Source organism: Stegostoma tigrinum, chromosome 27, assembly GCF_030684315.1.
Source record: "Stegostoma tigrinum isolate sSteTig4 chromosome 27, sSteTig4.hap1, whole genome shotgun sequence".
In the NCBI taxonomy this organism is placed as follows: domain Eukaryota; kingdom Metazoa; phylum Chordata; class Chondrichthyes; order Orectolobiformes; family Stegostomatidae; genus Stegostoma; species Stegostoma tigrinum.
Window position 1 is genome coordinate 27,926,369 of NC_081380.1, and position 22,640 is coordinate 27,949,008.

Consider the following 22,640-nt stretch of genomic DNA (forward strand, 5'->3'; position numbering starts at 1 on the left):
TAAATGCTTAAAAAGAACTTTAATCAGAAAAAGGTTTTGAAAGATGAGACTGAAAATGAGAACTCCTTGTATTTTATAATGTATTAGTTGGTTCTATACTGTAAGATTCCTTCTCCAAATATTTGTTCTTACATAAGAATGAAATACAGGACATACAGCAATTAAAATCTGTCAGGTATGCACATATTTTAGTGGTTTCATCAGGTCCATCATATCAGCTTTACTTCTGTTGGTGTCCTTGTATGTGTTTCAGGTGCCAGTTAACAGGTACAAAGAATATTCTTCAGTTAATCCTCCACTTCTTAATAAACCATTGAATGAGGAAGTTCCTGTGGAAAACCCACTGGTGCCTGCAACACCTGGAAGCAGGATGAAAAAATTCTACCTAATGCCTCAAAAACAAACAAAATGTAAGTAGCAACAGATTAAAAATGAAGCCAAATATGACAAAAGAAGCTGTAAAACTGTTGGGTGAATCTACAAATGATTTGAATTGGGATATGTGGAACCATGTTGACAGCAGAATTGAACTCCTTGGCTTCCTGACAGATTAGCTAATACAGCTTACATAACATGTTCTAAAAGCAGTTTATTGTGTCCATGGCACACTCTGGTCTTGCAAATCATTTCACAATTGAATTTCTTGCAAGAAAATTGTGCACTTTAATATATTTTAATGCTTTTGCCATAATTGGTTTATAACTACAAATATTATCAGTACAACTTGAATCGAAAAATGCTTTCAATGCTTTTCAAGGATGGTTTAATTTGAATACTATATGTTTTCTGCTTGGTAAAGACAAGCATCCTTTGGTTTTCCTTTGGTATCCTAAAAACTATCTATTAAAGTGATATTTGTGGCTGTTGTCAAGCTAACAAATTCATGGAATACAAACTTGATAGTGATATGCCTGAAAACTGGCAGTTACAGCATAACGGAAATCAGGCTACTTTGACTCTAAATCATCAGTTAATCCTTAGAAATGCCAAACTTTTTGTTCAGTCAAGTGTGAGATGCATGGAGGGTAAGCAAGCTTTTCCATTACGCATGGCCAATTAGTTTGCAAACCACCATTCACAGTATGAGTGTCCTTGATGATAGAGTGCACCATAGATGTTGCGGTTAGTTTTCTCAGGTCTGAAGCAGCCAAATCAGTGGTCCTTAAACAATGTTTATGGAACTGAATGTTGAGCCAGGAGGAACAGTGTGTTTGTTCTGGCTTCCGACTGAAGCTGTGGCTTTCTGTAAGCCATTGGCCAAAAACCCTTACCCTCTTCCCATTCTAAATTCATTCACATTGATATTTTATAGATTATCATCCACACGGGCTAATGTTCTTCCTCATCCATCAGCTCGCTATCTCTTGAAGTAGAAAAGTATCCTTCCACGTAGACCATCTCCTATTGATACAAAAAGACAAATTTTGTTGGTCCTCTTGCCTATATACTTCAGTGTGACAGTCATTGCCATTTCTGGGTTAGTGCCAAATCAGGGTAATTTCCAATGCCTAGGTCCACTATTGTAAAGTATAGATATGTGGGCAACAGACCTCCACATCCCCTTGGAACCAGGTTTACACAGGGTCACAAGCAAGTGAAATTGGCAATCAAAGCGATTCACAACATCAAAAAAAGTGTTGCTATGAGCTCACATATTCACTATATATGAAAGTTAAACCAATTACTTTTATTGGCACATGAATATGAACAAATTTAAAGTTCCCAATGAATATAAATAAATTTAAAGTTTCCAACTCACCATGTCTTAAAGCATTCTCTTCCAGTGTTTAATGGATGCTTAGAAACACCAGGATTGCAGCAGGTAGTAAAGGATCAAAGGGAAAAGTCTTAATTGGTTATGACAACACCCTTCTGGCTTTAATAGAAATGAGACATTAGATTGTACTGCTAATGAGGTTGGAGAGAAGCACCAACACAAAACTGTACTATCATGATTATATATCCTACGATGTCTTCTACATCAATGTGTCCATAAAGACTGATGGGGCACGAATGACATAACTTCAAAAGTACTTCATTGGCTGGAAAGCACATTGAGTGGCTGCACAAAATGTTTAATAAACACATCAATTTTCTTTGCACTTCAGCTCACAGTATGTCATATAAATACAAAAATGTATTTGATGCATTTTTCAGCTATTCATGAGATGATTGTGTCAATGCCAAGGACAGCAGTAATTGTCCTTCTCTGATGGCACTTGAGAAGTCAGTAATGAGTTGCCTTCTTCACCCACTGCAGTCCATATGGTGTAGGTACACCTACATGGCTGCTAGGAGGGAAGGAGTTTCACAATTTTGATCCAGCAACAATGAATATAATTCCAATTCAGGGTCATGAATATTTGGAGAAGTTTCAGATAGCATTCCAATGCAAGCACAGTCCTAAGTGATACAAGGTAGGGGAATGGGAAGATGCTGTCAAAACAGCTTTCATGAGTTGCTGCAGTGCATCTTATAGATGGTACACACTGTTGCTGGTCGTAAGTGGAATGACAATTAAAGTAAAAACCAAAAGAGCTGTGAATGCTGTCAATCAGAAACAAAAACTGAAATTGCCAGAAAACGTCAACAGGTCTGGAGCATCTGAGGAAGAGTCACTGGACTCAAAATGTTAATTCTGATCTCTCACCACAGATGCTGCCAAACTTGCTGAGTTTTTCCAGCAAGTTTTGCCTTTGTTTCTGAGTATCATGATGTTGGATGGGGATTTAATCAAGTCAGCTGCTTTGTCCTGAATGGAGGCAGACCTTTTGAGTGTAATTAGAGTGTACTCCAGGCAAGTGGAGAGTATTCCATCACATTCTGCACTTGCACATAGGAGACAATGGACAGGTTTTGGAGACTTATATGAGTTAGGTCGCTACATATTTCAGAAAGAAAGACAAATGATGTTTCCTGCACCACTCAGTAACGTAGGTGTAATCATTACATCACTATCAGCAAAACACAAATTTTCAACAAGTATCACTCAAATAGATGCATTTCACAGCATTGAACAATGGCTGAGGAAGTAGAGGGTGAAACAGAGGGAAATAATAATGAAATGATAGAATTGTGGGCATGGGTGATGGCTAAGCAACTGTGGGGCACAGTCCTCGCAAATTGACTAATCCTTTTTAGTTGCCTCAGGCATATACATTCTGGGATTGGTTAAAATTCACACTATCCTGCAGATACTTGTCTTCACAAAATCAATACCCAGAGTGGTGAATGGTGATATGAATAGTTTGCACCAAACAATTATGGACAATTTAACTGCTATAGAGAGCCCATCACAATTGCTTGTGCTACACTCTCTTAGAGACACAGATCCCCATGACAACACATATCATTTGTATGTGCAGACGTTTTCATGTATGTTAATGGCTGTTCTGAGTTAACACTAGACATGTGCAGGCCAACAAAGACTTGTATTCTACATCACTGACAAAAAACACCCCTCTCCACACACATTAGTACTAATGCAGCTGCTTCAAAAGTCAACGTTTATTGACAAAGAATATTACATGAAATCTATATCCACAGGATTGGACATCCAAAACAATTCATTTCCACAAAAATGGAATTAAGCCACTGACAAGAAAGCTCAAATGTCTCAGGAATGAGAAATTCACCAAGAAAACAAAATTTTGAGCTCCTGGAGTACGCTCACACAGCAGCCCAAGGACTCATGCCATCTGCATTCCATGTCACATGCTCTGAAAGATAACAATGCTGCACTTCTTTGTAATATTCTCCGGTTTATCATTCCTTTATCATGCAGTTAGCAAATAGTCAGTCTTGTTAAAGGAATAGAAATATTATGTATTCTAGCTCCTAAAGAAGACGAAATAGAAAAAAATGGCTTGCAGTACAATCATTAAGGATGAAGAATTAACCAACAGAAATTAACATATTTGTTTACTTGACTGTACATTATGTAGTGTGAACACCAAAATATTGAGATGAATGGTCAAAGTACATAGAAGATCATAGAATCACTACTGTGTGGAAGCAGGCCATTCAGCCCAGCAAGTCCACAACGAACCTCTAAAGAGCATCCCACCCAGAACAACTCCCTACCCTAGAAATAATGGGCAATTTAGCATGGCCAATCCACTTGACCTGAGCATCTTTGGGCTGTGGTAGGAAATGCACACAGACACAGGGAGAATGTCCAAATTCCACACAGACAGTCACCCAAGAGTGGAATCAAACCCATATCTCTGGCACTGTGAGGCAGCAGTGCTAACCACTGCACCACCATGTCACCAGTGAGTTTATAGGAAAAGAGGCATAATATAGCAATGGGCAGTATAGCAGTCCCTGAAAAGTCCCTGTGACAAAAAGGCGAAAGCAGAAGCAGAAGCAGACTGTCATTGAGACAAACAATTGTCCTGCAGACTTCAATCATAGTCTCAGCAATAAGCTGGAACAATAAACTCTCCCAGTACTTCAAATGCACGTAAATATAGTCTTCTATGTGTGAGAGAGATAATAGGAACTGGAGATGCTGGAGAATCCAAGATAACAAAGTGTAGAGCTAGATGAACAAGGCAGGCCATGCAGCATCTTAGGAGCAAAAACGCTGACATTTTGGACCTAGACCCTTCATCAGAAAAATATCATCAGACATAAAATTGCAATGGACAGTATAGCAGAACCTGAAAAGTCCCTGTGACAAAAAGGTGAAAGCAGAAGCAATCCAAACTGTCATTGAGACAAACAATTGTATGTGTGACAGATTCTATGATTCTATGTGAGAGACATTCTATGTGTGAGAGATGTCTTTGGTTTGTTGGCAAGAGTCAAACTCCAATGTTTTTGTTTCCTTGATATGCTACTGTGCAGAATCAAACTGCATTTGTGACTATGTATATACATAAAATATTTTTTCATGAAATACATAAGCTTGAACATAAATGTACTGGCTCTCCATCATTCATATAGCTAATTCACACATGCTATGTTCAGTGTAGTTTACACTGTGCATATGTTTCTTATTCTATCAGTGGTCTAGCCCCCTCCCTTGCACAGCATAAAATAGTCAGCATTGCTATTGCACAGAATCCGAAACTAAATATCTCTCTTCACAATTCACTGCGGCAACCATGTGCTGAAACCTGCAACTCATGCATTTAACTATCCACTTTGAAAGGAAGTAAACAACACAATCATCTTTAACATTGCCCAGAGAGAAAACAGCATTTCTTTCTTGCAATGAAGCTTTAACAAATACTTCACCATTATTAGCTATTCCAAACAGGTATTTTTATTTCTTTTCTGCTACTCACAATTCCCACAAATTGTTAGAAAAACTGAAATTGCCAATAGCAGCAGAAAAGAATCTGTATTTTTTATTTTCTTAATTTCTCCATATCTTATATTCTTTCTGGAAGGGAACATACACAAATCTTGATGTTTTCTGTTGATAGAACCATCTGTTTTCTACCATCGACCTGGATGTATCAAGGTAGAGTTTTGGTTGCAATCCTAGATTTAACTAAGAATCATACTCGACGGAATTGTCTAGTTATTTTGTTCTGGTGACTTATCACCAGGAAATTGTGCATATAGCACAACTGAATAGAGGAAAATAGTTTTGACGGTTTCATTAATTAAGACTCTAAATTAGAAGTTGGTCTCTTAGACACACCCATTGCATTATATACAACCCCGTTTTAAAATTATTCTCTGGAATACAGAGGATAATTTTAATTTTCCAAGTGAGGACTTTGTAACCATTGGCACAGAAGCAAGTGATGTTAAGTAATAACTTAATTGAAAAAGTGTAAATAAGCTTGATGTTAAATGGAACAAAAGCATTTTTTTCTGTTTAATGCATCATGTTTATGCCACATTCTGTACTGATTAAAGTATTTGAAGAGCAATGCTTTAAAATTTAGCTAAAATCCCTTAATCAATGCTAATTAGCCCTAACTTGCATATGTTAATTAAGACTATTTACCAAAATTATAGGTATGAACATCCCCAGAGGGGTTCCTGTTCATTTAATTAGTCCCAATTAACTCTAATTAACACGTGTAAATGAGATACTGTTGAACCTAAAATAAACATAGTGTTGCCTGCTGTATTCACATGCAATTTGACTTATTGTATATGTTTGTAGAAGGAAGAGGCAGTTGAAACCCTTAATTAATGCAAATTGCTGTCAGTGCAGACATTTTCATAAAAGTCATTCATTTCTGGAACTATGGCAGAAATAAAAATCCATTCCAGTGTAACTGGATACTCCAGTTGCAATTCTTGGTTAACCATTTCTCGAACTGCAGATTGACGAGCCTGTAACAAATAAACAAGCTGGCATGTTTGAGAACTGTCACCGGATTATCATCATTTATCCATACTTCACATTTTATATTCCCAGAGTTTGTTCTCCAAGATCATATTTTGGGGATAGTATAACACCACATACAGATATTTATATAGATTTTAATTTGGTTGATTCTGTGTACAAGAAAAATCCATTAAATTAAAATCCTATACATTTTATGGTGATATTTATGGATAGCATTTGCAACAAATAGGAAAAATGATAAAAAGAGCTGAAATGACAGAAGTTTAACTAAATTAAACCATTTGTTGCATTATAGTTGTGCATTTATATAAATTTTGTGTATTTAAGATGAATTTTCCAAAACTGTTAAATGAAGCAACTTTTATATAAATAATCAACTCTGTTAGATAAGGCAATTTGTATAAAGTAAATATTAATGCTCACTATCACCAATCACAGTAAATCTTCTGCATGCATATCAGCCACAAAATTCCTGAGAGAAGATCTTTTTTCAACAAAACACGCAGATAATTTACGCTGAGTACAAATGCCGGAGAGACCTATAAAAATATTGAACTACCAAATGACACTGTACCAATAATGGTACAATCCAATTCACTGCATTTTACAGCAGTAAGATTGGGATAGCCTAATTAAGTAGGTAAGTCAATTACATGAGTATCATGAAAGGTTGAATCTATGTGACCTGTAAAGATCACCACTTTGACCAGTTTATAAAATTGCGTGCTGCTTCACATATAAATGTGGGATGAAACCTTACCATGTGCTTGCATTTGGCAGTTGTGTTTCTCACTTGTTTATCTAATTCTTAGTACATAGGAACTTCTCTTTCTGTGTCAAATATGGATGAAAGGTGCATTGTTTTATTTCTGTATGTTACAACTCTGAAACTGTTTTAATCAATAGAATTTGTGAGTCTTATTAGAATAAAGTGTAACATTTTATTGGAACTCATCACTATGGCAGTGCTGGAGTCATTTCTTGCGCTGGAATTTCAAATTGGAGTTGGGAAAACATGCCCAGATGATTGTTGGGTCATAACACCTTCCAAGAACACAATTTTTAAATTGCACCAATACCCATTCTCAACTATGCCAGCAATTGAAAATTCAGCCTGTTTAGTCAATTTTTTTCATTGAACTGTGAGAAGCAAGTCACATCTCATGCCTGAAAAGGGACATTATATATCGCCATCAAGAAAGCCTAATAGAAATTACTTTTGAAGTGTAGTCACTGTAGCAACATAAGGAAACCTTTGCTAATGATCAACTGTTTTGCACTGATATACATGGAAAGTGTAATTTCAATGAAATTTAATTTAAGAAATTAAGATTATAACAAAAAATTGTTGCATATTGATGTTATCTTTTTTAAAAATTGCTATTTTGCACTGTTGCTACAAAGAAGTGGCTGTTCATGCAGATAATTCTGCGCTAGCATGCAGTGCACAAGGGAAAACACAATAATCACAATATTCTTTTGCTCCTTTTTTCTAAAATATTGTTCCACATTATTAACTCTAGTATACAACAGCGCACAAAAGAAAATAATAATGACAACAAGCTTTTCAGCTTACAACCTGACCTGGGATATTACATGCCCTTTCATTGATTTTTGCCTCAGTATTACTAAATAGTTACAGTGTGACAGTTTGTATTTGACTATATTCTTTTCTGATGTCTATTTTCACCAACACATTTCACAAAATACAAACCCCATCATTTAGGATCAAAATATAATTGCAGCCAAGAGCTGGCAGGATAAATTATGCACTTATCACTGCAATGTTGACCAAAAGTTTACCCTTCCAGTTGCTGGGGCAAAAGTGGTCATACTGGTAGAAATCAAATTCCTGTGTCAGGTATGAAAGTCATCTTGATGATTCACAATCTGTAAATATATCTGATGCTCAGCCATTCTATTTGAATGTCTCTGTCCTGTGGATAATTAAAATGCAATTACCCCAGGATAATGGTAGGTCAAATATCAGCAGGATCAGAATATTTCAACAGTCCTGTTAGTTATAAATTGATTCAGTGCACACAGCCAGTCATATTTAAATGTTAATATGTGGAATTGTATAATATGACTCTTCAGTTCTGTCTTCCAATATGAAAACAATTGATATCAAAGATATATAATTGATGGGCTTGATATTAATTTATCACATGAGCTATATGAAGCTTGTGACAACTGCAGTAGTTTCCGATTCAAATAGTTTGTATTTTCCTGCTCTCCATTCCACTTCGTTTTCTTAACTTTCTCAATATATTGCATGGTTTAGTTTCCTTGATTCATTTCTTCACCTGCATTTTCCTATTCCTTTTGCTGTTTGAACTGTAGTTTCAAACAGGCCCTGTGTAACATGTAGTGTGCAATGTAAGGCTGAGAATTTTGTACAAGATCCACTTTATTGACCTTTTTGAAAGTTCAGTTGCAGAATCTCTGTTATTACTGAAGCAATCGTGGAGGATGTTGTTTGGCTGATGTGAAAAGATGGGCAAACTGAAAGCTATTTTTCACACAAGAATTTCTAACCAACATTGAGGCGATGCACAATAATTTCATCCCTACTTAGTTCAATCTGTAGTCCTGGCAAGAAAACTTGAACATATAAGTTAAATTATGTAAGAAATGAGGTTAAATTACTTCATCAAATATCTAACTTAACTGTTCGCATTATTTATGTTCAATTTGCACATGCTTTAAAGTGTATCCTTCTCTAGTTACATATTAATAAAATGCAATAATGATATCAAAGTTTTATATCATTGTTTCCAGCTATGTAAAATAACTAATCATTTCATGGGGTAAAGAAAGGTCATGCTAAACCCAGTTTTTCAATGGTCTAATTCTTATTTGTGTCACTCTATCCTAGGCTGTTGGTAATCAGACTTAGATTTAACTTTAGGGACTTTATTGAAAATAGTGTCAGCTCTACTTGGCTGGTAGCACACTAACCTCTGAATCAGAAAATCACAGACTTGAGCTTGATTCTAGGGAACACAAAATGCAAGGCTGATATCCCATCGAAAGACTGAGTGAGCATTGAGTAAAGCACACTCAATTGCAGCAGCTACAATTTTTGAATGAGTCATCAAACAAAACCCCTATCTGTTCCCGTGGGTTGACGTGAAAGAGTCCCTGACAATATTTTGAATAATTGTTCATTGCAAGTAAGACAGATTATCTTGCCATTATCACATTACTGCTTGTGGAAGTTTGCTGTGTGCAAATTACAATAACAGTTGCAATTCAACAGCTTTACATTCGCTCTAAAGTGTTTTGAGACATCTGGTGGCCGTGAAAGGCACTATATAAATGCAAGTCTTTCCACACAGAATATGTAAATAGTATTTGAAAAATATATAAGTATTATGTATTCTCATCACATCAGCAACTGCAGAGGGAAAATTGTGCTCAGCATTGCCTAAACAAGCCATAGCTTTTCTAGTTGACAATGTCACAGCAGCAAACTTTTACTGAAAATTGTGCTTAATTGATAACACAATGGACAACAAAAATTCAAGAAAGAGCGTGCCAAATTGGAATCAGCAAATAAAATTAGGGATGTAGAGTCTTTAATTAAACAATAAAAAATGGAAATGTTAATGCACGTTTGAAATTGAAGGAAACATATCTCATAGATAATTGGTTGAGTAAGCAGTTAACAGATATGCAAATTTGTAGGATTCATTATAACAAAATTCACCACAATAGTACATTACACTATGGTAGGACTCATGGCAGAACCTAATGTCTGTCATTGTTGTTGACAGAAATAAACATTAGATACTGTTACATGCAAAAGTCAGTGTGTAAAATTATTCGCATCAAGCCCCATCATATAAACATCATTGTTATCCAATGAAAATCTGTTTTTTTTTCATATTTTACAATCAGATTTACTTCTATCTAGCATCAGATAAAGAAAAATACTAGGTGGAAATATAAGTAAGGAACTCGGTCTGGTTGGTGTGATGTTTTTCCCCAAAAAGTGTCAATTCAGCTTATAAATGGTTTTAAAATAAATTTCTATCAACCAAAGAATGCCCATATTAAATAAAAAGGTCTCATTTTGGAGCCATTGATATCAATTTCACCTGTATGTTGTAAATAAATGACAACAAATAAGGAAAAAGGATTACATTCTTATAACCACGGTTTGAGGGTGTCCCAAAGTGTAGTCATTATTGTACTACAGGAAATGAATGACGCAATTTGCACATTGCAAGCTCCCATGAACAGCAATATGATAATGAACTGGTAGCCCGTTTTGTGATGTTGGTTGAGCAATGAATGTTCTGGAGAACTCTGGAGATAAGTCATATTAAGTAAAGGGATGGGGCTCACTACTGAGCTATTGTGTCCAGCAAAAAGATGATTTTATTCAGTATATTGTCCATTTGGCTCAGCATAGATTATTGACTAGCAAAACATTAGTCACTGGAGATATTTGTTCTGTGTGTGATGTAGAGTATGATCTATTTACCTTTTTACCTGTTGTTTTAACCATAGTCAGCTTCTGTTTCAGAGACCTAGACTATAAATTGAACTAATTCTGGTCTATGCTGTTTAGTTCAATATTAAAACATCCACTGACAAGCTAAATCAATGGGGGAGCCTTCATACTTTTATATGAAGTAGTGGACAAAACAATACAGATGGAATAAGATATCTGTGTGCCTGCAAGGAAACATGCTGAGTATGGTCTATTGATAAAGGAATTCCACTGTTGAATAATAAAGAGTTGGACAAAAGTAGTGAAAATCATAAATGTACACACGCAGAGCTAGTGGACTAGTTAGTGCTTTTTCATTAAAGATGGTTATTAGAATGACCAAAAGTAATCCCAAAACATCTAGTGTTCCCCATATTTTAAAACATATTTTGGGCTTTGCAGAATAGCAAGAATATTTGTTTATATATAATATGCAGAGATACATGGCATGTCTAATTTGCACAACATTCAAATTATACAATATCTTCTCAAAGGGTATGAGGACAAAGTGGGAACATAGTACTGAAGTGGATAATTAGCTGTGACCATACTGAGTGCCAGAGCAGGCTCCAAGGGCAGAATGGAGTACTCTTATTGTTTTTCTGTGTGTCTTTGGCAGTGTGCTCTTCTTAATCAATATGGGATTGATATTAAAACCACACCAGATCGACTGGGCAAAATCTGAGCCAGTAAGCCAGTTTGAATTTAAACACTGGATATTTGTTCTACAACAACTCTTTCATTTTATAGGCTGCATTCTTGCTGATTACTTGCTAATGCTTCAATGTTGTAGCAATGTAAGCATTAGTCTCAATATATGCTGATGTACTATGCCATGAAACTGTACACTGTGGGGTGTATGACCACGGTTCTTCACATCAGGAAATCAAGGAGAGGTGCCAAAAAGGAAGAAAAAAGTGGTTTCGATGAGAAAGAAAAATCAAATGATGATTCATCCCCAGCCTGTGCTTTGCATCTTCCAGCTATTGTTTAATAGTTGCTTTAGCCAATGAATCAGAATAGGGTGTTTGTTCTTCCCTTCCTGAGCTGGAATTTTGAATAGAAAGGGTAACCAGAAAAATGGGAAAAAATTAACACGGAAGATATAAAATAACCAGTGAATATGTCAAGCCCATCTCCTTTGATGTGTGAAATATGCAATGTGGCTCAGGGTTAGCTTTCTAGCTGAATATGTATATCAAAACATATGTCATTCCCTAATTCACCAGTGTACAGCAGCCTTCAGGAAAAATTCCCTGCAATGTTGAAAATAATGTGAATTATATCATTGCTTCAAACGTGAAATCTCATGGTATCACTGTAAATACAGAGTGGTCACACACATGAGCATCATTGAAATATAGATGCAGCCGTTACTTGGGGGTCAATTGCAAAAGCTTTCGACACCTCCACAAACTAATTCTTATCTCAATTTCACCAATACACACTCTCCTTCCACACACCTCCCTCAACCACCCACCCAAATCCAACATAATCTATTGGTTTAACAGGAAACATGTGCTAAACTGACTGCTGAAAAGTTGATCACTGTAAACATTGCAAAAAACAGTTTCAAGAAAATTCAATGCTAAAGGAGCAAGTGCAACTTCATACATCATTCGCCGACTGCATTGTTCCATATTTCAGATTTCTCATCAAAACTTGAGTGTTCTCTGAAAACTGTTTAAAATTGAACAGATTTAAGTAGTTTGGAAAGATTAGAAGATTAAACCCAAATAACTACTGAATCTTCAAATATGCATTAAATTCTATTTTTCTAGTTTGCTGAATCATCAATCAACAATAATTGCAGTCGTACAATACCTTTTAAAATCGTTAGGTGTTTCACAAGAATGTTATCAAACAGCATTTGACACCTGAAGCCATTCAAGCTGGTATGAGCAAAATTAGCTTCTGTAGGTCATAAATGCAAGATGGAGAAATGTATGTAATATCTTTTAGCTCCCAAGATTATTTCAACACTGTATTCTGTATATAGTTATTCATTTCTTAATAAGTGTCATTTTAAACTAACTTACTAGATGTGAAACATGATTAGATGCTTTGATAAGGTGTTGTATTGATCCAAGTCTCCTATAATATTGTGCTTGTAATAAGTCAATGATGTGTTGTTTTATAAAAACTAAGTTCAATGATCGCCTCCCACCTGCAGAGTCAGAGCTGTTACTTTGTTTGCAAAAACATGTTCCCTGTCCTTCTTTCCACATTTCAACAGGTGTCCTTTTCTCGTTGGGAGGGTTTCTGATTCAGTTCTGTGAGAAAGAAATATGTTTTTATCTCTCTTCTAACCCAAAACTATTTCTCTTGATTAGCAATCCAAACAGGATTGACATTATAAATGTATACTTTTGTTTGACGTGTGTTTTATTTGTGGTGTCTATGTTTTCCATGTATTACCCTTTATCACCATAGTTTCTGCAGTATAATCTTGCTGTTTTTCCAGCTACTTGTTTTGCCATCTATCTACAATATTTGCTATAGTTCATCACTCCCAATCTGTCTATCTCCCTTGCTCTGCAATTTCTAAATATTTTGGTTAACTCCCTAGTTCTATCATTAACTAATGTTTCTGTGATACTTTCTCAGATCTTTATCTCTCCCTGTACGTCTCTTACTTTTTAAAGTAGTTTTTATACCATTTTTCTCCACACCGCTTCTATTTTCAGTTGTTCTGATATTTTCTCCCTTTTCTGTCAAGACAGCTCTTTTTGTTCCTATAGATTTTATACGTCTTACTCTCTGCTTTCCCTGCTGTTCTCCTTTGCATCCTGCCATCTTTTGCATCCAGTCTTTTCTTCTGGTCCCTTCAGTTTCTTCCTCCCTCTCAGACTCTCACAACTGTCCCAGTAAATCCAGTGTTATTGAAAACAAAAGCAGAAGATTTTTCACAGTATCCCCTGTTAGTAGTTCCTCACCAGCAGCATATATTTTCAATCAGCGGCTCCAGGCTCTCTGCCTCCTCCCAATCTCATTCTGAAATAAAGTTCAGCATATGCTTATTAGAGACAGATTCCTAAATGCTGCTGTCCTGAAACTGTGGTTCATGAACATTTTAGCACCTTCTCAGTTCATGAGGAGACTGAACTCCAGTAAAGAGATATTATAGTTTCTCACACTCTTAAACTATATTTGATCTGACTGATCAGCAAATTAAGTCCTCCCTCACTCTCTTCACTGTTGTTTCTTTCTGTCTGTTAATCCTCTCTCACTTCCACGCATTTTCTCCCACTTTCTCTCTGTGCCATTTCTTTCTCCTTCTCTCTTAACTATTTTTACCAGCCAGGAAACAAGCCAAACAATAATATTCTCACCTCAGGGTACCATTTGACGCTGATGCTGGAGCTGCTCAGCAACGGCTCATTGAAAGCAGAAACAGGATGATCCTGGAGTTACTATCTTAAAGATCGGAGGCTGCCTACCAACAAAATGCATGATGGTTGCCCATCGGGCCTCTTGCACTACGAGGCAGCAAAAGGATGGAGCTACTCGAGTGAGGATTGCAAAGTGAGGGAGGGGAATGCAATCTGAGTTCCGAAAGGTCAACTGTTTTATTTTGGGTGTGGGGAGGAGGTGTATGTTTGTGAAAGGAGAGGCACGTTTGGGGCGATCTTTCTAAGTGGGTACGCCTTGTCGTTTTAACAATGGGTTAATTGAGGAATTGTATTCGTAAGCGTTCATCAAACTGCTCTGTCTTCAGGAAGTTGTGTTCTTTACCTAAAAATAGGCTGATATATTTTTTCGCTGGGTGAGTTGGGGGGAGGTGCTGGCGATATGGCTGAACATTGAACAAAAGGTCAAGGATATTGCGCAAAAGGTGAGTGAAAGTGGGGAATAAACAATTGCACAGCGAAATAAAAGCAAAGGTTTAAATATTCCACTCGAAAGAAGAATGGAATCATGGACATTTCAGACAGTCATAAGCAAAGTTACAGCAAAAATAAATAAAGTAAATAATAAAGGCAGCCGAAAGTTAAAGTGCATGTCCCCACGCATTGGTAGCATTTATGTAGAGTCTTTGGGATACTGAGTGCCCCTCTGGCCAACAGTGCGGCTCGCGGAGTCACCCTGCGGTGCTGCTAACCTTGTAGCTATTGACTATTTTTAGATTAGTAAAGATCAACTTGAGATGCGATTTAACTCCCTCTTGCTCTGTGGGGCTGCCCCTTAGTACGTTTCCGATGCCACGCCTGAGTCCTGGTGTTTGGACAGGGGATATACCCTTGAAGACTCTGGAGATGTGCCCTGAGGTGGGCGTTGGAATGGGGCCTGAGGGGTTCATGATGACACTGGCTCTCGGCAGGAATGGAGTGATTAACACAGACCTGTGGTTTTAACTCTACCGGCCCCAACGTACTGTCACCAGGAATCCCGCAAGAAGGCAGGAGATGTTAGATAACGGAGCATTTGCGGGCACAGCACCCCTTGTACTTCTATATCCTCAGTCCTCATTTTCCCTCAGCGATGGCAATTAACTCACGATTGCAACTGAAAGCAACTTTAATTGCAATGAGATTTGACAATGACGTGACGCCGTCACCGCCTAACATCCAGAATCACCAGGCCAGTTCGTGTAAAAAGTTGACAGTAGGATGTTTCTGAGCGGGTGTCTGACTCCGTATTAGAAAGCGCGCCCCTGACTGAGGTGCCATTAGCCCTGTGGAGCTCGGTGCTGGAGTAATGTGAATCAGTCTGCAGGGATCGTCAGTGGTGATGCAGAGTACAGACAGGGAGCTCATGGCTGAATAATAGCACGCTCAAAGAATTAAATCATTGTAATGATGTCAAATGTAAAGATGCCTCTGTTAGAGAAAAAGATAATTCATTTACAAAATCCATACTTTATTCCCAGTGATTAAATACTGAACAAACATTTGTACTCACATATAGATTTACTATAGCATGTTTCGAAATCAGTTTATAATTGTTATTCGAAATATAAATTGATAATTACAGTTTTATCTTTTGGGTAATTGCATGACTATAGTATGACTGTGGGAGTGTCGCTTTGTTTCTGGTTATCTGTTTGCATACACTAATAGCATCTTGGTTTATTTTTCTCATTCTCATTTCTCCACTTCTCCTTCATACCTGCCTAATGCTTGCTTACGATAGATTAATACTCTTCCATATGCAGTTGTTTATTTTTTTCATCAGGCGTTTTGATTTGCTCCTGTCTTTTCTGAGCTACTCGTTTCTGTAAAAGGAGACTGCAAGGTGAATAAATTAGGAACCTTTTTTTGCCCTTAAAAGCAAAGCTCAGAATGTCTCTGAGTAAACAGTGCTGCTTATAAATCGCTCAATACATCAAAGACATTGTACTTTTAACCGATTGCTACCCAAGGCAAAGGCCAGAGAAAGGTCAAACTGACGCCTGGTACCTCCTCAAGTTTGGAATGTCACTGTTCCACCTCAACACTCTTCCCCTCAACTTGACACTCCTCCAAGTCTGACCGGATCGGTCCTCCTGTTCTGCTCGTATCCCGGCATTTTAACATATGGGACCGGGTTCTGCAGTCAAGGTGAGAACTATAACCCACCCAGAGGCCGTTGAACTGCCTTTATTTACAACCCTCGCTGAAGAGGTGTCTGCAAAACAGCCAGTCGTCAAAAAAAACGCGGTTTATTGCTGAGCGGTGAGAATAAGTGACCCCTCTTAACCGCACCAATTTGATCGTGGTAATTAACTTTAGAAATTAAAGGGAAGAAATCTCGAACGACGTATATTTCAAACCGACATAAATAGGAACAGTGCATTTAAACACCCTAAAACAAATTCTCGTCTGCTTCAATGCTACTGTTGTCGAAGGACGCCCAATCCGCCTTAAAATTAACTTCAGATGAATAATGTATCTGGTTATTTTGTTTAAATCTGCGGCGTCTTTAGCAACATGTGAAGTTAGACACTGTTGTGAAGCTATAATACTTAAATTCCACTTTACCATTGTATCTCCTAGACTGTGCTAACCCTGGGAAATAGTCTGTAATGGCAAAATTCATTTTACTACACAGTGGAAAAAAATGCGAGATAGATGCGCTATGTTAGGAGGTTGCAGATTAGATTTCAAGAGGGTTTAATACAGTCTTTTAGGACAAGCACTACAAATGTCATGCCTAATTCTATGCAACCATTCAGGTGTGCAGTAAATTCAAATTATTCCTACAGTTCCTATTTTACACATATGATATATGAGAGCGAAGCTTTAACAGTTCCAGAACCATTTGCACGCCTGTAACATTTGGGACGCAAATGACAACAGAAGCATAAAATAATGCCGGCGCCTGAAGTTGCCACGCGAAGCAAGCTTCCCGACAGCAGCTCGGTTGTAAGAGGGACCCCGTGTGTATATAAGTTGTACCGGGATTTCAGTAATCAAATTAAACAGCAGAACTTGTTTTGAACAGCGTTATCAGTTCTGCTCACATGGATTTAAGGTTCCCAGTCAGTGTAGTAGCCATTTTAATGCATTGGTCTGCTGGAGTAATTAATGTATTACTGAGGACAGTCTTTTACAAACTAATTTATTTGTGTTAATATTTATTAATTGATCGCAACTATGTGATATCCATCCATCCCCTGCCATAGTGACTTTGTGTTGACAGCTGATAGGCAGACTACCTCTCGATTGCAGGTGCTTAGATAAACATTAGACTGAAGCCCCATGCCTCGTCCTGGATTTATGGATACAGTTCCATACATTTTTGTCTATTTTTAAAAAAAGACCGTGGTCTTGAATTGGAATTGGCGCAACTATAATGGCTTTGGTAACAAGGACCAGGCATTATAATCAAAATATGGAGAAGGCAAAACCCGGCAGATATTATAAATATCTTTGTTCTCTATTCTTCTGTCAAGGTGCTTATTCTTAGCCTATTCTTGCCCACCCCCACCCCAACCCCTTGGTAAACCAGAGCCTCTTTTTTTTGCCCTAGGACCAGCACTTTCAAATACAGTCAGAAAGCCCATCATCAGTCACTGATTCCGTACAGGAGAAGAGAGCAATTTCCAACTTAAATCCCTCAGAGCCTCCCATCCGTTCTAAATCCCACATCACCACTCCTTCCACACAGTCTTGACACGCAGCAAACCGAAGCAGCCGGGTTTTGCTTATGCATTAGCAATTTATTTTGCCTCCCTGACACGTCGCTAACATAAAACCGTAAACTATAAATAAAATATCTCTCCCCCAGCACCAGTTCCCAGCGAGAGAGCGAGGGAGAAAATCTGTATCTCCCCTCTGATCTAGAGAAATAAAAATAAGGAGCCATGGCTCCGATAGCGCCTGTTTTCCCATGCTAGTGTTGCGTTTGCACACACAAACACTCGCATTCAGACAATGAAGATGGATGAGCGGGGATTGGGATCAGACTCTGGGGGGGACGCCGTTCTCCTCTTCAACATACTCTTTTCCCACCCACCCCCACCTCTCTCTCTCGTGCATTCTCTCTCGTATTCTCTTCACTCACTCTCTCCATGTAAAGCCATTGATAAGCGCTAAAGCCATTTGTATTTCTGCGACCGCCGTTATTCCCAAGCCTGCAGTGTAGCGCCGAGACTGATTGCAATTTATCAGCCGTTCGCATCAGTTTGTAGCATGTGTTCTTGCCTCCTCGACATTACACTGATAGTATCGTCTGCTGCAGCGGAATCACTCTGGGTAACTCAATATTGGGCAGAAAATTTGCCACTTTTCCCTCATGTTTTCTGAAAACCTGATTTTTTTTAGTCTTTCAATTAAATCTGTTGGCAGAGATGATTAATTAGAGCATTTGCTAAACATTGGACAAGCAGCACAAGGTTCCTCGAGGTGAAATGAAGTTGACGGATTTCACGACTGGTAGCAAAGTTTTGTTTTATGTCAATAAAAGTTTGGTGCTGGATGTGGAAGTAATAAAGGGAAACATTGTTTTTAAATGACATTGCTGTGACTGTAACTGACAGGGTTTTAGAACGAAAACAGCAGCTGTCCCAATGACATGACTACAAGAAGATCTATAGGCTTCATCGAATTTCTAAGCCAGGCTGTCAGTGAGTTTTGTAATCGGAGGGAAAATGTTGTGCTGTTTTGGTCAATATCTCGACCCGACTGGCAGATGTTTGGAGGACTAGCACTCGTGTCCTGAGAGGAGGCCAGTTGCAGAGCTCCGCTGAATCAATGGAGCTCGAAGAAAGTTCAAATCCTGAAGAGTCCCAACTCTGAAGAGCACGTGAAACAAAACCACGAGTATCAACACGGAATTCGAATAATGCTGCTCCAATCGTGGGTCATGCTATATTTAAATGATATGAAAATGCAACTGAATAAGAAACAGCAATTCTTTATTAATCTATTCTAATATTCGAAATTACAAGCACGCCCACCGCAGTTCTGCCCATCACACCCAGAGGCCCGTGTGAAGGTTAAATATCCTCCGGAATAGTTACTCAAAATTCCTTGCAAATTTGAAACAGATTTGAATTTGTTGTATTTATATGGAACACGGTTGCACGGCTTGTTTGCATCTGTATTCCCCTGCCCCCGTTATTAGCCATTTGGCTTGGTCTCGTTAAAATATGCAGTTGGCTTGCTCCCGCCTCATCCCACACCCCTCACCCAAGCCAGCTGAAAATATGTAATTTACATCAACCAAAGCTTTCATGCCCGGGCCCCGATTGTTGCTTATGCTTGTTGTTTATTCAGTGTTGGTGGGTAACGTAAGCAAGATTAAAGTCTTTCGAATTGGTCTCGGGTGTCCCGCTGTCATTTGTGGATTCAATGCTTGATATTTAGAACTTCTTTAGTTTGAGAAGAGTTGATTGATTCGCACGTTCATTTTCTGCATTCACCTGGAAGGACTATAATTCTATTTAAATCTATAATTTGTTCGACTTTCGCAAACTATAATTGCAATTTTGGGCGGAGGATCATCAATACTGCATTGTTTTGTTCTCTGTTTGAATTGCTCTGGAGACAGAGAAAAGTGAGATTGTCGGGAGCGGTGGAACACAGTTCGACTTTTATGTTCCTAGAAACATCTATGATTGACGTATCGTTGGAGGTAGAGACCAACCATTGACTGCTTAATCTAAAAAAATGTTTCCGAAATGTTGACTGGTCTGTAAGTGAAAAGAAATAACGCAATTGTTCACATGCATTTGGTTGAACTTCGCTTCGAAAGTGACTAAATTCCTATTCACAACTCGCCTGAAGCTAATCAGACCTAATTTTACGCAGAAGACAATGCAATAACATACTCTCACAATTATATTACCAACTGGTTATTACGCTTGCAAACAGGTCGAGTTAACTCGAGGAGAATTTTAAGCCAGGCATTAGCGTTCCTCAAGACCAAATCTATAATCACATTTTCTGTGTATAAATCATACTTCCACGATGCTTTCTTTTCTCAATAGTTTGACTGGCTTGTTAATTTTTCAGTGTTTTCTCTACCTCCTCAAATGTGCACATTTGTGTGCCTTTCTATCTTGTCTCCCTGCCTTAGACTTAATCGCGCTTTTTGGAGTCAAGGCACAGAAGGAAAATGTGAAATACAGTCAGAGAGTGGTCAAACGCCTCGGAGTAGAAACATAGTCCAGTGCTATTTTCCTCCAAGTTTAAGAATCTAACTCATGCCTCGTGTGTTTTGCAACAACCGCCCTAACATCATCCATGTTTCTGACTGCTGCAGTACATTGATTTAGGTACAATTGCAAACAAATTCCAGGGATAACGTATTGTCATCATATCGAAATATGAAATAATTTTACAGAACGTGAGGACATTCGGCCCTTCGAGTCTATGCAAGATCATTCTAGGAAGCTGCACGTTCCCTGACACTAAAGCCCTGCAGTTCAAGTACACTTCTAATTCTGTTTTGAAAGCTAGAGTTGAATTGATATATAAATATAACAAACTTTAATTATGGCCCATTAATGTCGTAAATGTAAACTTTCGGAGCTTTAACTCATGTCAATTCGAACACTGTGCCATGGATATTGTGAATGCCTCTGTACTATTGGGGATTATGTTCACGGAAGTTTGGGATCGACAAACCTGAACAGAAATGTTTCGGAGCGTATTCTATGTCTTCTAAGCGTCTCTTTGGTCTGGCGAAGTTTACAGCAGTTTGCAATGGATCAACTCGTGGTCCATTTGATGCAAAGCTGTTGTTAGACTACTCAAGTCCCAGGGAGTTCTTTCACAGTTGTTTGTAATCCAGTTGCACTTGGCCGATCACAGCCCCTCAGCTAGCTCGATACATTTTTCCGGTTATCACAAGTGTCACCCACATCTTCCTGCAAGGAGTCTACGAATTTTGACAAGCGAAGCAATCAGTCTGATCGGATAAAGTCACGTGTGCAATGGGGATGAGGGGCGGAGGGGGAAAGAGGCCATGTTTAAAAGGCAAGAAAATAACGACCTGTCTGCAGACTTGAACTTGACAAACTTGCCTGCAACTTCATTGCAACACTTTCGATATGTTCAGAGTCGTAGTGCCACGGCCACTAGCCCATTGGTTAACCGATAGAGAAACCTCACTCTCCAGTAATTTTACCTTGAACCATTTAGTATGACAAGTTCACGTTTGTACCGGTAATCCAGTTATTGGAAACCCCAACTCGAAACAAAAGTACGCGAAACCTCTTGGTTGGTTGAGTTTAAATATACGTAGAATTGGCAGGGCTTGTTTCGACAATGTCCCTGGAAGCAGATGGTGAAATTAACTTTTGAAATAGAGCGCAATTACCCTCAACTCCTTCAAGCACTAAAGTGGTAACTGCTGTCAACAGAGGTCAGAAACCGTTGTATTTTTATGAAATGTTGATATTAAATTTGAATTAAACAATAATCTATACAGACAGCAGTCTTACATCGCACTGCCACTTTTCTGGTGAAAATGCCATCATAAAGTACCAAATACAACTGCTACTGACTCATTCTCACATTAATTCTGCATTGCCTGTGTTCTGTATTGATTGTTACAGAGGGGTTAATTTGGAAATTGAAGCATAGAAGTCAAAAGTATCGAGTTTTTTTTCTGTCTGGTCATTATTAACTTTCTTACCTAAGAATAAGTCCAACTATCACAACTGTTATAATCTACTCGGGTCTATGAAGTGATAGTCCATGTATGTCAAATCTTACAGAATAAACGTGTTATTTTGAAATAACAACTCCAATAATAGATTAAAATAAAAATATATTATTAACGTTGGTCCGATGCTCTTTCTCTTATAACGAGACATCGTTGGGTATTATTGGTCCGGTCTTATACAGCTATACAATGTGTGAGTTCAGAGAGATGCGTTTAAGAACATAAGTGTTGAACAGTCACAAATATTAAACATATGTGTGTTAATATAATATTGTGTGTGGAAGTGGGCGCACAGTTCGGGACATGGCTTAATAAGTGATACGTTAAACGTAACATAAAGGTAGGACATAATTTAAATGTTCTAGACAGAGAGTGGTGGCACCTATTTATGTGGACAAGGTCGAGAAACTCCTGTCAGTTGATCTGCAAAGGAAAAGGCTGAGTTTGTGAATTGTATTTGGGCCTATTAACATTCATACACGTTGACTGGGCGCTCACTTTCAATCGATATCTTCCTCCACTCCGAGTTGACAGCCACTGGCTGTGACTCTGGCAGCTTGTTCTTGTTTCCATGAAGCTAAGCAGATCCCAGACTTGTTCTTACCGCCAGTCAGTGAGCACTCTGCTGATAATCCTCTCCTCTGTATCATCGCCATTTCTGAGGTGAAGTGCTGTAAAATCGCGCCCTCAGTGATTGTTGCTCTATGGATTTTTTGTGGGGGGTGG

General features: G+C 38.1%; 1 long non-coding RNA gene across 2 annotated transcripts in view; it reads right to left on the reverse strand.

Annotated features, from left to right (window-relative positions):
- LOC125464613 (uncharacterized) overlaps positions 1–22,640 on the reverse strand; it is a 26,110-nt gene continuing 3,470 nt past the window's right edge. Inside the window, exons 2-3 of one of the 2 annotated variants that reach the window (XR_007250057.2) lie at positions 1,760–1,797; positions 1–1,401 (exon numbers count right to left, since the gene is read on the reverse strand). This is a non-coding gene — a long non-coding RNA (uncharacterized LOC125464613). The remainder of the gene's footprint in view (positions 1,402–1,759; positions 1,798–22,640) is intronic. The other variant, XR_007250056.2, reaches the window with a different exon arrangement.